Genomic DNA, 11,749 nt, shown 5'->3' on the forward strand with positions numbered 1-11,749 from the left:
AATGCTTGCACTCCCCAAAGAGTCTGTCGGTGGAATTCTTTCATGATTCTCCAAGCTACGCCTTTGGATACAATTTCTCTATCATCGGGCAGCACCCATTTACCTTCTTTTTCTAGGGCTCCTATCTGTCGTAATTTATCTGTTTCCTGTTTAGTAAAACTCATCCTGGTATCTAGCTTATCTTGGCCCTCTTTTCCTTCAGACAATAGGTGTAAAGCTGCTTTTTTTGCTTCTTCATCTGCTAGATTATTTCCCCTTATGTGATAAGATGTGCCTTTTTGATGGCCCCTAACGTGTACTACCGCGATTTTCCGAGGTCCCCTCAGAGCTTCTAAAGTTTTCTTAATTAATTTTTCGTGCACTAAATTCTTCCCTTGTGAATTAATCAGCCCCCTTTCTTCCCATATTTTCCCAAATGTATGTACTACTCCATAAGCATATTTAGAGTCGGTGTATATAGTCCCTATTTTGCCTTTTAAAATTACTAAGGCTCTAAAAACTGCATACAATTCACAAGCCTGGGCCGACCAAGTTTTGTCTAGGGGCCCTGATTCTATTAACTCTAGAGACTTCCCATCTGCAATAGCATACCCTGATCTGCGTTTCCCTTCAACTACACGAGAGGATCCGTCCACAAAGAATTTAGTCCCCTCTGGTAACTCTTCTTCTTCTAAATCTTCTCTTATTTTAGTTTGGTATTCTATTAGACGCATGCAATCATGTCTTAATTGACCACTGGGTTCCCCATACAGGAACTGGGCTGGATTCTGCAAGCTTGTAGTCTCAATTTCCAACTTTGGAGAATGGATTAAAATGCCCTCATATTTTAATAGTCTGGCATCGGTTATCCATTTTTCGGCTTTTTGTTGTAATACTCCTCGAATATTATGAGGGGTATATATTTTTAATTCTCCTCCAAAGGTTATCTTTTTAGCCTCTTCTACTAATAAGGCTGTAGCTACAATGGCTTTAAGGCAAGTGGGCCATCCCCGACTGACGGGGTCTAGCAATTTTGAAAAATACCCTATAGGTTTCTTTTTCCCTGCCCATTCCTGTGTTAGGACTCCAAAGGCTGTTCCTTCCTGTGCATTGATAAACGTGTAGAACGGTCTCTTAATATCTGGTAAACTCAAAACAGGCGCATTCACCAAGTCAGCCTTCAAATCTTCGAGGCTTTGATCATCGGTTTTAGTCCATTTTATTAGCCCGTCTGCAGTTAGTTTTTGATATAAAAATTTTACTTTATTGCTATAATTTTCAATCCATTGTCTACAATACCCTAATAGCCCCAGCAATTGTCGGACCTGTCTTTTGCTCTTCGGGGGTCTTATTGACAGTATACCATTTACCCTTTCAGGGTCCAATTTTTTTGTGCCCTTGCTAAGCCAATGTCCCAAATACTTCACCTCTTCTTCCGTAAATTGTAACTTTGATTTCGATACTTTCAATCCCTTTAAACTTAGGAAATTTAACAACTTAATACTCTCACATCTAACTTCCTCCTGGGTTTTTCCTGCTAGAAGCAAATCATCCACATATTGTGTTAAAGTAATTTGCGGATTAGTTTCGTAAGTACTTAAAACCTGCTCCAGGGCTTGCCCAAACAAATTAGGGGATTCTGTAAACCCTTGTGGCAAAACAGTCCATCGGAGTTGCTGTTTCCTATGGGTATCTGGGTCTTCCCACTCGAAGGCAAAAAAGTCTCTACATTCTTCCTTAAGGGGGCATGCCCAAAATGCATCTTTCAGGTCTATAACCGTATACCATTTAGCCTCAGGTGACAGCTGACTAAGTATGGTATAGGGGTTAGCTACAATTGGGAACCTGGTAATTGTTCTTTTGTTTATTTCTCTTAAATCTTGTACCAATCTATAAGTCCCGTCTGATTTCTTTACGGGTAGTATGGGGGTATTATGGGGAGACATACAAGGCTCCAGTAACTTTTGATTTATTAGCCTCTGGATTACTGGTCGGAGTCCTTGCCTCCCTTCCTGTGACATTGGATATTGCTTGACTCTAACAGGGATTTCTGGATTTCGTATACTCACTTCAAAGGGAGCAATATCTAGTCTTCCTACTGATTCTGGGGTATACCAAACTTCAGGGTTAATTTTGGCCTCATCTTCAATAATAAGGGTGCATAATTTTATAACTAATTCTTGATTCTCTACTTCTAAATTGACTCCTAATTCAACCATCATATCTCGGCCCAGTAAATTATATTCAGCTTCGGGATCTAATAAAAAGGATCCAACACTTAGTCGAGATTCTGATTCTATTTCCACCTTTTTAATTACTGGGACCTTAAAGGGTTCTCCCTTAGCTCCTATCACTTGTAATTTCTCTGGGGATGGTTTACACCCCCAGGGTACCGTTTGGACAGTAGATCTTTCTGCCCCAGAATCCACAAGGAATTCTACTTCTTGTCGCTGGGGACCCAATTTCAGTTTTATCAAGGGCTCGGTTCCTTTATGAGTCCCCAGCAGATAGAGCCCCTGACCCCCCTAATCTTCTTGGAACATTTGCTCATCCTGCATTCGCTTCTTACAATTCCTCTTCAGATGCCCTTTTTTCTGGCAATAAAAACACTCCACCTGCCTCAAGTCCCTCGTCACAACTTCTCTGGGTTGTCCTTCTTGGTGAAGTGACTTTCTCTTAGGTCTGTTATACGACCTAGGGGGTTGCGCCTGGATTCCTCTCTGCCCTTCTCGGACTCCTGCCACCAGAATCTTTGCCTGCTGCCGATGGGTTTCCTCCTCCCTTCGCACATACACTTTCTGAGCTTCCCTCAGCAATTCGTCCAGTCCTCTATCTTGCCAATCAGCTAACTTCTCTAACTTCCTTCTGATATCTGGTAAGGCCTTTGCTACAAACTGTTTTCAATAGAGCCTGTCCCACAGGGGTACTGGGGTCTACCCCGGAATAAAGTTGCAGATTTTTCCTAAGTCTCTCGAGCCATTCTGTTGGTGTTTCGTCCTTCTTCTGTTGTTCCATGAAGGCCTTATTAATATTTTGCCCCCTGGGAACAGATTCCCTGATTCCCTGAACCATTATGGTCCTTAGATCAGACATATGCGTCCGATGCTCGGCATTCTGAGCCGGAGTTGAGGGAATATGGGGGGGGGGGAGGAAAAACAGGAAGTTCCTCCAGCATTTTATTTTTCTTCCTCGGACCTTTCTCTTTCAGGGTAAATATCATGGTCCGAGTATCTGGTCTTATCCATAAACTAGCATACTCACTTTCTTCTGAACTAAAGGGCTCTTTTGATTTCACATATATATTTAGAGCCTGACATATCCAATTTTCAAAAGACCCGTATACTGGCCAATAAAGGTGGTCTCTTCTAATCTGCTTCCCACCCCATACTTGCATGCAGTAATATACCATTTTTTTCTCGGCTTTTGCCTTCTCGGGAGGGCCAATCGTTCCAATATTTAATCATTAATCCTAAAGGGCTATCGGGCGGTATATCCGGTAACCGTACCGTAAAGCCCTCTATGGGATCAGAAGACTTGCTCTTTTTCTGTCCCATCTTCCGGAGCACCCACCTCAGTCACTCTCTTTCTCTCCGCAGGGGACCACACTCACACCACCCGAGTCTCTACTGCTAGGACGGTTGTCCCTTCGCAGAGGGCAGCCCAGTCGGCTGTCGAGTGCCCCTTTTCGGTCCCCCGCTACACAAGGATCCCCTCTCCTGGAGGATCCGCACCAAGGACCCCCTCTCCTGGAGGGTCCGCACTCACTCCGTCCCCTGTTACACAAGGACCCCCTCTCCTGGAGGGTCCGCGCCCTGGGGACGTCTCACGTGCTCCGGGGATCCCACCCCAACCGAACGGAACTGCATACATATACTCACTCAGTCCTGAGTCTTCGTTCGGATCTTCGTGCACAAAGTTTACGGGGTACTGCAGTTCTTTTGCTTACTTGTCCTGATTTAGGGTTCGGAAATACAGGTTATGGTAGGGGAACTACCCACTCAGGGGCCATCCGAAAACGGGATGGGGCGCCCCCCCTGAGTCAGAGTCCCAAAACCAGGGAAGCCTGTATCCGAGTCACAGCACCAAAATTGTTATAGGTAAACGTGACAAATAATTGACAACCACTGGGGCCGGGTTGCATAAATTCCAATTTAATAATTGAGCAAGTCACAAGTAAGCAAAACAGCGCTGGGCGGCCGGGGGGAGTCTCCTGCTCCACCAACGGCGCGCACAACCCCCCCTCACAGTCTCCTTATATGCGATTCCAGTTCCGGGTATACGGGGCACCTCCTGTAACTTCTGCGGTTGCACCGGCTGTTGCTAGGGGGTCTTCTTCAGCCCTCTGGTGGTCGTGGGGAGGAAGGCTGGAGTCTTCCTCTGCATTGTGTGCCATGTTAGGCTATCTAAACTAACATTGCCGCTTCGCTAGCTCAGCTCAATTTTCTCAGGCGGAGTACATGCCCCCCACCACAGGCTGTAGGATGTTCCCACAGATGTTCCCAAGGCTGTTTCTCGCTGATGTAAGAAATTAGCACATACCACAATACAAGATGTTCCCAAGGCTGTTTCTCACTTTGATGCAACAAATTAGCACATATCACACTGCCCTGCCCTGGGCGCAGCAGGACACTGCCTGCGGGCTCCAGCACCCATGGCCATGCCCAGGGCCCCTGAGCCGGCACCAGGCCTGGCACCAGCACAGGCCCTGGGGCTGCTCCCCTGCATCCCCCATGGTCCCCAGGTGCAGGGCAGCCAGGAACCCTGCGGGGCCCCTGCGGCAGAGCCCAGCCCTGGGGTGGCAGTGGCTGCGATCCAGGGCCCTACACTGCCTGGCCACACGGGGCCGTGCTGCCCCAAGGCCCCGTGACGTCCCGTGATGCCACGCACAACATGGCACCCACTGCGGGGGGAGGGGAGGGGGCAGAGCTGGCTGCCAGGGCAGGAGGCTGCAACGTTTCCATGGCAACACCTCCAGTGCTGCCCTCCTATTGGCTGAAAAGATGAAGGTGGGGCTGGATTTAACTGACATCTCTGTCAGCCAATCAGAGTCCACCATATAAAAAAAATCGTGAAAGCAGAGCAAAAGCAAAGCAGTAGTGAGGCAGCGGGCGAGAGAGGGTGTGAGCGGGGCTGGCGGGGCTGCGGGCACCTTCAGCTGCCGGCGGGTGCCCTCCCACTGGGGCGGGGGCAGCGGTGCTGGCCCCGGGGCTGCTTTCCTGCAGGAGCTGCAGCAGGGCTGGTGGGGCTGTGAGCATGGCACAGAGCAACCAGGGACAGAGCGGGCAGCTGCCCTGCAGCCAGATGTGGTGGCCTGCCCCGAGCAGCTGGGCCGGGGTGGCTGCTGGGGTTGGGGGCAGGAAGCTTTGCCCCTGCTGGGGGTCGGAGACCATGTTAAAGCATTTCCCTGAGCTGCTGCTGCCACTGCAGCCCCAGGTGCTGCTCTGAGCTGCGTTTGGGAGCTGCTGGGCAGAGTGTGAGCAGGCTGCTGGTGTCCTCGCGAGGGGCCCTTCCCAATGGTGTCTTCTGTTGTGAAAACGGCATTTCCGAGTGGGTCTGAGAGAGGCTGCGCCCTCATGTCACACCGTGCCTTAGCTGTTGTTTTTGCTCCAGGCCTCTTGCTTTGCCCCAAGACCTGTGACCCTGGCAGCAGCCTGGGGGGTGTTTCCAGAGCAGCTCTGTAAGTCGGAGCTGTGGGAACAAGAGAGAATTCAGGGAGAAAGATAAGGGGGCACACGGGAAAAACAGTACGTGGCAGCCAAAGCACACCACCCTTTTGCAACATGAGTAACGAACTAGCTGGTGAAGGCCAGACAGTTTGTTCCAGCTGCACGGCGGAGGAGGGAGCGATACGGAGGTATCACGGTCTGCCCCTGACCACAGAGGGTTGCATCCCAAAAAATAATTGCTGCTCACAGACTAACTGTTGACCTATAGTACCCCCAGCCTCATTATCCCTGCTTACCATATTAAAAATCACACCCTTTGCTGCATAATGATGTGTAAATAAGGGGGGCATACCCCCAACAACCACGCAAATGGCAATCTGGCCAATGAAGTATGTCTGCCGCACTTCCACATCCCACCTTCAGCCACTATAAAACAGAGGATAGCTCACTAAAGTTTTTGGAAGGGAAGAAAATTGAACCGCTGACCTGTTCATCGGAGATTGCTGACGAGCGAGCCTCCTTCTCCCCTCCCCCAAACAGGAACGCCTCTTTGGTAAGACTTGCACCTCTGACAAACGTTGGACGTTACCCGGGAAAATATATTGTTATTCAAAGCGCTTAATTGTTAGTTTGAGCTCATAGAAAGAAAATTTGTAGCAGCAAGTGCATTTATCAACGGCAATTCCGAACCTGTTGTATCTGTTGCTTTAATAAACCTTATTCTTTTTACTTTGCGAAACTGTCTCAGGGAAAATCCTAAAAAAGGGGGGCTCTGGCAGGCAAACGTAAATTACAAAGATTCTTTTACTTTGCGAAACTGACCCAGGGAAAGTCCTCAAACAGGGGGACTCTGGCAGGCAAACGTAAATCATAAAGATAAGGAAGGGCCTTCCGTCCCTCCCTTTCACGCGACAATGGCCCTAGCACTGGCCTATCAGGCACTGAGCCACCACTGACCTCACAACCACAAACAGCAGCCATGGGCCTAGCACTGGCCTAGCAGGCACTGAGCCACCACTGACCTCACAACCACAAACAGCAGCCATGGGCCTAGCACTGGCCTATCAGGCACTGAGCCACAAGTGACCTCACAATTGAAAACAGCAGCCATGGGCCTAGCACTGGCCTAGCAGGCACTGAGCCACAAGTGACCTCACAACCACAAACAGCAGCCATGCGCCTAGCACTGGCCTAGCAGGCAATGTGTCATAGGTGACCTCACAACCACAAACAGCAGCCATGGGCCTAGCACTGGCCTAGCAGACACTGAGCCACAAGTGACCTCACAACCACAAACAGTGATATCCTGTTTCCTTGTTGCCTGTCATTTATAGACTCAGAACTGGCCTAACAGTGTGTATCAAAGGAACTTGCTTGCTCCTTGCCTATCCCATTCCGAGGAAGTAGTGACTTCACAGCCTTCATCAAAGCCATGTGCCATCTGCTGGCCTATTATATAGGAAGGCAAAAATGACCTCACAACCACAAACAGCAGCCATGTGCCCACCACTGGCCTCTCAATACTGAAACAAATGTGACCTCACAGTCTGCATTGAAGCCATGTGCATGCTGCTGGCCTAGCATGGACTGAGGCACACCATCCCCAGAAGCACAAACAACACTAATCTCCACACTGCTGCTCTACCAGGTGCTCCTGCACCTGTACAAAAAGAAGCAGTGTGTCTGCTGGTGGCCTAGCAGATACTGAGCCCGAATGACTTCACAAACACAAACATCAGCAATATGCATCGAGCTGGTCTGTCAGGTGCTGAGGCTGAAGTGAGAGGAGAGGAGAAGCTCACCTGGGCCACTTGCATGTCCCTTGATTACGCTGTTAGCACTCCCTACAGAACAGTCTTCTGCAAACACCTTTCATCTCCTGGCAAGACTCTCTCCAGGTCATGGCACAGCTCCACTCTGTCACCCTGCGCACAAATCACAAAAGGGAACAATTGGTCTTGCTTTTCCTTTAGTACCATCAAGTCCGAGCTGGGAGCCTTTGCACTGCAGCACCTACACAATGACAGCAGGATGCCACTTCCATTTCTAGTGCATTTCTAGGTACAGAGACCAGCTGAGGGAGCAGCTGCACTGCAAAGGGTTGCTGACACTGTCACATCAACTCAGCACTGCACCAGGCATCAACCTGACGCCAGACCTCTGCTCTGCCACCTAGTCTACACACACACTGCCTCTGCCCCACAGAGCTGCCTCTTCTGCTTGATACAACCAAGTGTCAGCAGGAAGACATGGATGCAGGACACTCGCCACTTGCACACTCCCCAGCCACTGCTCTGCTCGCTGCCTTCCCTTGGCTCCTCAACCCAGACACACAGTAAAGCTCTTGCGGTGACACCACAAGGTGGCCAAGACACTCTAGGCTCACAAGGCCTGTTGAAATGAGCAGCACAAGATCAGGCAGGTACAGAGCTGGATCCTTGGGCGATGCTGCTCTTCCCAGAGGGAAGGATCCTGCTTTCTTTGGGCACAGCAGGCTGCTGCTTTACACGTCCATCTCCTCAGGAACCTCCACCTAGCGATGGCAGGGATGGGGATTTTGTTTAGTAAAACAAAGGTTACAGATACAATGGAGAAACAGTTGGGAGTCCGGAAGGCCTCCTGAGCCCAAGTAACCTTGGTTCTTTTCCTTTAGTTACTTGCACAAGGAGGCCCGGAGAAGGGAAAAAGGGTGCAGAGGCTTTGACATGAGGCCAAAGCAATGAGACAGCCCCAGCCTGGAGGTCTGCTCAAATGCCAGCTGTCCTGGCTGCGCAGCATCTGCACCAGCACTCCGGGCTCCACAGCTGCCTTCACAGAGCACTGAGGGCTGGGTGCCACGGGCAACCTGGCCCTGGGCACATCTTCACCCCTCGCTGAGCCAGGAGCCCAAGAGCTCTGAGACTTCCTCAGGTCAAGCTATGGAGGCTTTGGGGCACTCACACAAAGGCACCCAGGAGATGTGGGCATTTATTATAAGGGTCTTGGACTCATCCTATATGGCACCACAACCTTCAAGGAAAAAGAGGGGACACAATAGCATTTGCTGAGTGGGCTGGCAGTAACAGCAGTTGTGGGAGGTGGAATTTGCAGCACAGCAGAGGTACCAGGAGGTGAACCCACACCCCAAGTCACCCACGGAAGCCAGGCCCATTTATGGAAGCCTTCACATCCATATGTAGCCTCATCTCATTCACTTGCAGCTGCTTTCACAGAGGGATCATGATGTTGGCAAAGATGTTGACAGGCACAGGGACACACCCTGGCATCCTGCCTCCACCCTCAGGGGCTCTGGGACTGCACTAGGAACCTCCATGAGTGGAGCTGCCTAGAAAGAAAGAATCAGAGTGTTACTGTCAGTTCTGCTGGCCTTACAGAGTCTCAACAGTCAGGGGCAAATGTCTCCCCTCCATGCTGACCTGTACTGGTGAAAAAAGGCCCCAAGATGCCTCCCCTACTGGGACCTGCCTTGAGCAGGGCGTTGCATCCCTACCTCCACATGTCTCCCCCATTGCAGCCTCAAGGAATCTGCTCCTCTGTGACTCTTGCCAAAGGCACCAGAGGCTTTGGAGGTGCCGCTTCCACTGCTCACCAAGGACAGGTGTCTCAGAGCCACCCATCACCCTCAGAGGCCTGAATTCTCGTGAGGTGGCATCTCCCCTGTCTGCAAGGGTCTGTGTAGGCACAAAGTGGAGAAATGGCTCTGACTGCTTTCATTAACTACCCATCTCTCTGAGGGATCGGAATGGATTAGGGTCTGGGATGGGAAGATGCAATGAGGGTCCAGATGCAACAGAAAGCCTTTAAGGAGGGAGAAGATGACTTTCTCCAGGGGAGTCAGTAAAATCCTAAAGACTCACGGAAGCATCAAGACCTTCAGGAACTGCAAGCCTGAACCTCAGCTGACAGAAACCACCACACTGGGAGCAGCCCTGGCTCGCACCAGGATGCTCCAAGGAGGCAACACGGTCACCAACAGTCCTCACCCAGCTCTCCCAGAAGGACACCGTGATGGCAGGCTGGGCTCTGGGAGCAGAGCACTGCTCTCTCCAGACACCTCCTCCCATGCTGAGCAGCAAAACACTGGGGCCACCACCTGGCTCTACCACAGGGCACCCTGCATTGTAACACACCGCTACCCCTACACCTCCCAGAGGGTTGGCAGCCAACATGCGCCTGTGCATCAGCGACACGCAGGCCACAGCTCCACACATGGCAGCACAAAGGGCACCCCCAAGCGCCCCACAACACACAAAGCCCAACTCTCCAGACCTTCCATTCCCTTCTAGTCCTCCAAGGCCTTGCAACTGGCACTGCCTCTGAACATCCACTCACAGCCTGGGGCTTGCTCACTTCCCACCTCCAGGACGCAGAGAGCAAGTGCTCTCACAGGGGCTGGTCAGGCCAGCTCCTGCCTCTCGCTTGTGCCTCAACTTCTCTGAAAAAGAAATCTCTTTGAAAACGTGGCCCATACCTTTTTGGGGGTAACATTCCTTCTGTCTCCTCCAACAGCCTTTGCACCCATTCTCCAATGACTGCATATGTGGACAAAAAATCAGAGACCTCTAACGTGTTACATCTCCAAATGTGTCAGAAAAGCAGGTGGACACCTCAAAGACAGACACAGCATTCAGACCTGGCAGGAAAAATCTCACAAGCTCCCTGCTTTTTTGGCAGGGGCTATTTCTAAAGCACACACACCCTGGCAATAAGACATTACGAACACCACTGCTCACACCAGCACTACATTCATTTAGCAGCCTCAAAAGTCTACTTGGACTCCCTAGCTGACTGGGAGGAGGCTGCAAGCTTCTACTCAGCAACAAGTGGAAAGTCAAACTCCATGTCCATGTTCACCACAGAACATCATCCGCATTTGAAATGTAGCACTACTGACTCATGATGATGGAGTGGAATAAGATGTGTGTCAGATGATGGGGAACATCTACTTCTGCTCGATTAATGAGTTGCATTTCTGTAGTGCTGTGGAGCTCTGCAGGGGTCAATCCCTCCTCTGAGCACATGCAACAAACACAGAAGTGACCTCAGCAAGAGCATCCAGGTCATGTGTCTTCTCCGCACCTGTCAGCTGGGAGCACTGGCTGTTCATCCACTTTCAAGGCCCTTCACAAGCAAAACAGCTCACACTTACAGAGCTGCTCTGGAAACACCCTTCACGCTGCTGCCAGGGTCACAGGTCTCAGGGCAAAGCAAGAGGCCTGCAGCAAAAACAACAGCTAAGGCACAGCGTGACATGCGTGGACAGCCTCTCTCAGAGCCACTCAGAAATGCCGTTTTCACAACAGAAGACACCATTGGGAAGGGCCCCTCGCGAGGACACCAGCAGCCTGCTCACACTTTGCCCAGCAGCTCCCAAACGCAGCTCAGAGCAGCACCTGGGGGCTGTGGTGGCAGCAGCAGCTCAGGGAAACGCTTTAACATGGGTCTCCGACCCCTGGCAGGGCCAAAGCTTCCTGCCCCCCAACCCCAGCAGCCACCCCGGCCCAGCTGCTCGGGGCAGGCCACCACATCTGGCTGCAGGGCAGCTGCCCGCTCTGTCCCCGGTTGCTCTGTGCCATGCTTACGGCCCCACCAGCCCCTGCTGCAGCTCCTGCACGAAAGCAGCCCCGGGGCCAGCACCGCTGCCCCCGCCCCAGTGGGAGGGCACCCGCTGGCAGCTGAAGGCGCCCACAGCTGCACCAGCCCCACTCACACCCACTCTCACCTGCTCCCTCACTCCAGCATTGCTCCTGTTCTGCTTTCCTGGTTTTTTTTCGCATGCTGGACTCCGATTGGCTGACAGAGCTGTCAGTCAAATCCAGCCCCACCTTCCTCTTCCCGGCCAATAGGAGGGCAGCACTTGGGGCATTGCCATAGAAACATTGCAGCCTCCTGCCCTGGAGGCCAGCTCTGACCCTTCCTTTCCCCCCACCCTGGTGGACGCCATGTTGTGGGCGCCATGTTGTGGCCGGGCAGTACGGGGCCCCGGGGCGCGGCCACTGCCCCGCCGGGGCTGGGCTCTGCCGCAGGGGCCCTGCAGTGCTCCTGGCTGCCCTGCACCCAGGGGCCATGGGGGGTGTGGGGGAGCTGCTGTGGGGCCTGTGCTA

Source organism: Apteryx mantelli, unplaced genomic scaffold, assembly GCF_036417845.1.
Source record: "Apteryx mantelli isolate bAptMan1 unplaced genomic scaffold, bAptMan1.hap1 HAP1_SCAFFOLD_20, whole genome shotgun sequence".
NCBI classification, from domain to species: Eukaryota; Metazoa; Chordata; class Aves; order Apterygiformes; family Apterygidae; genus Apteryx; species Apteryx mantelli.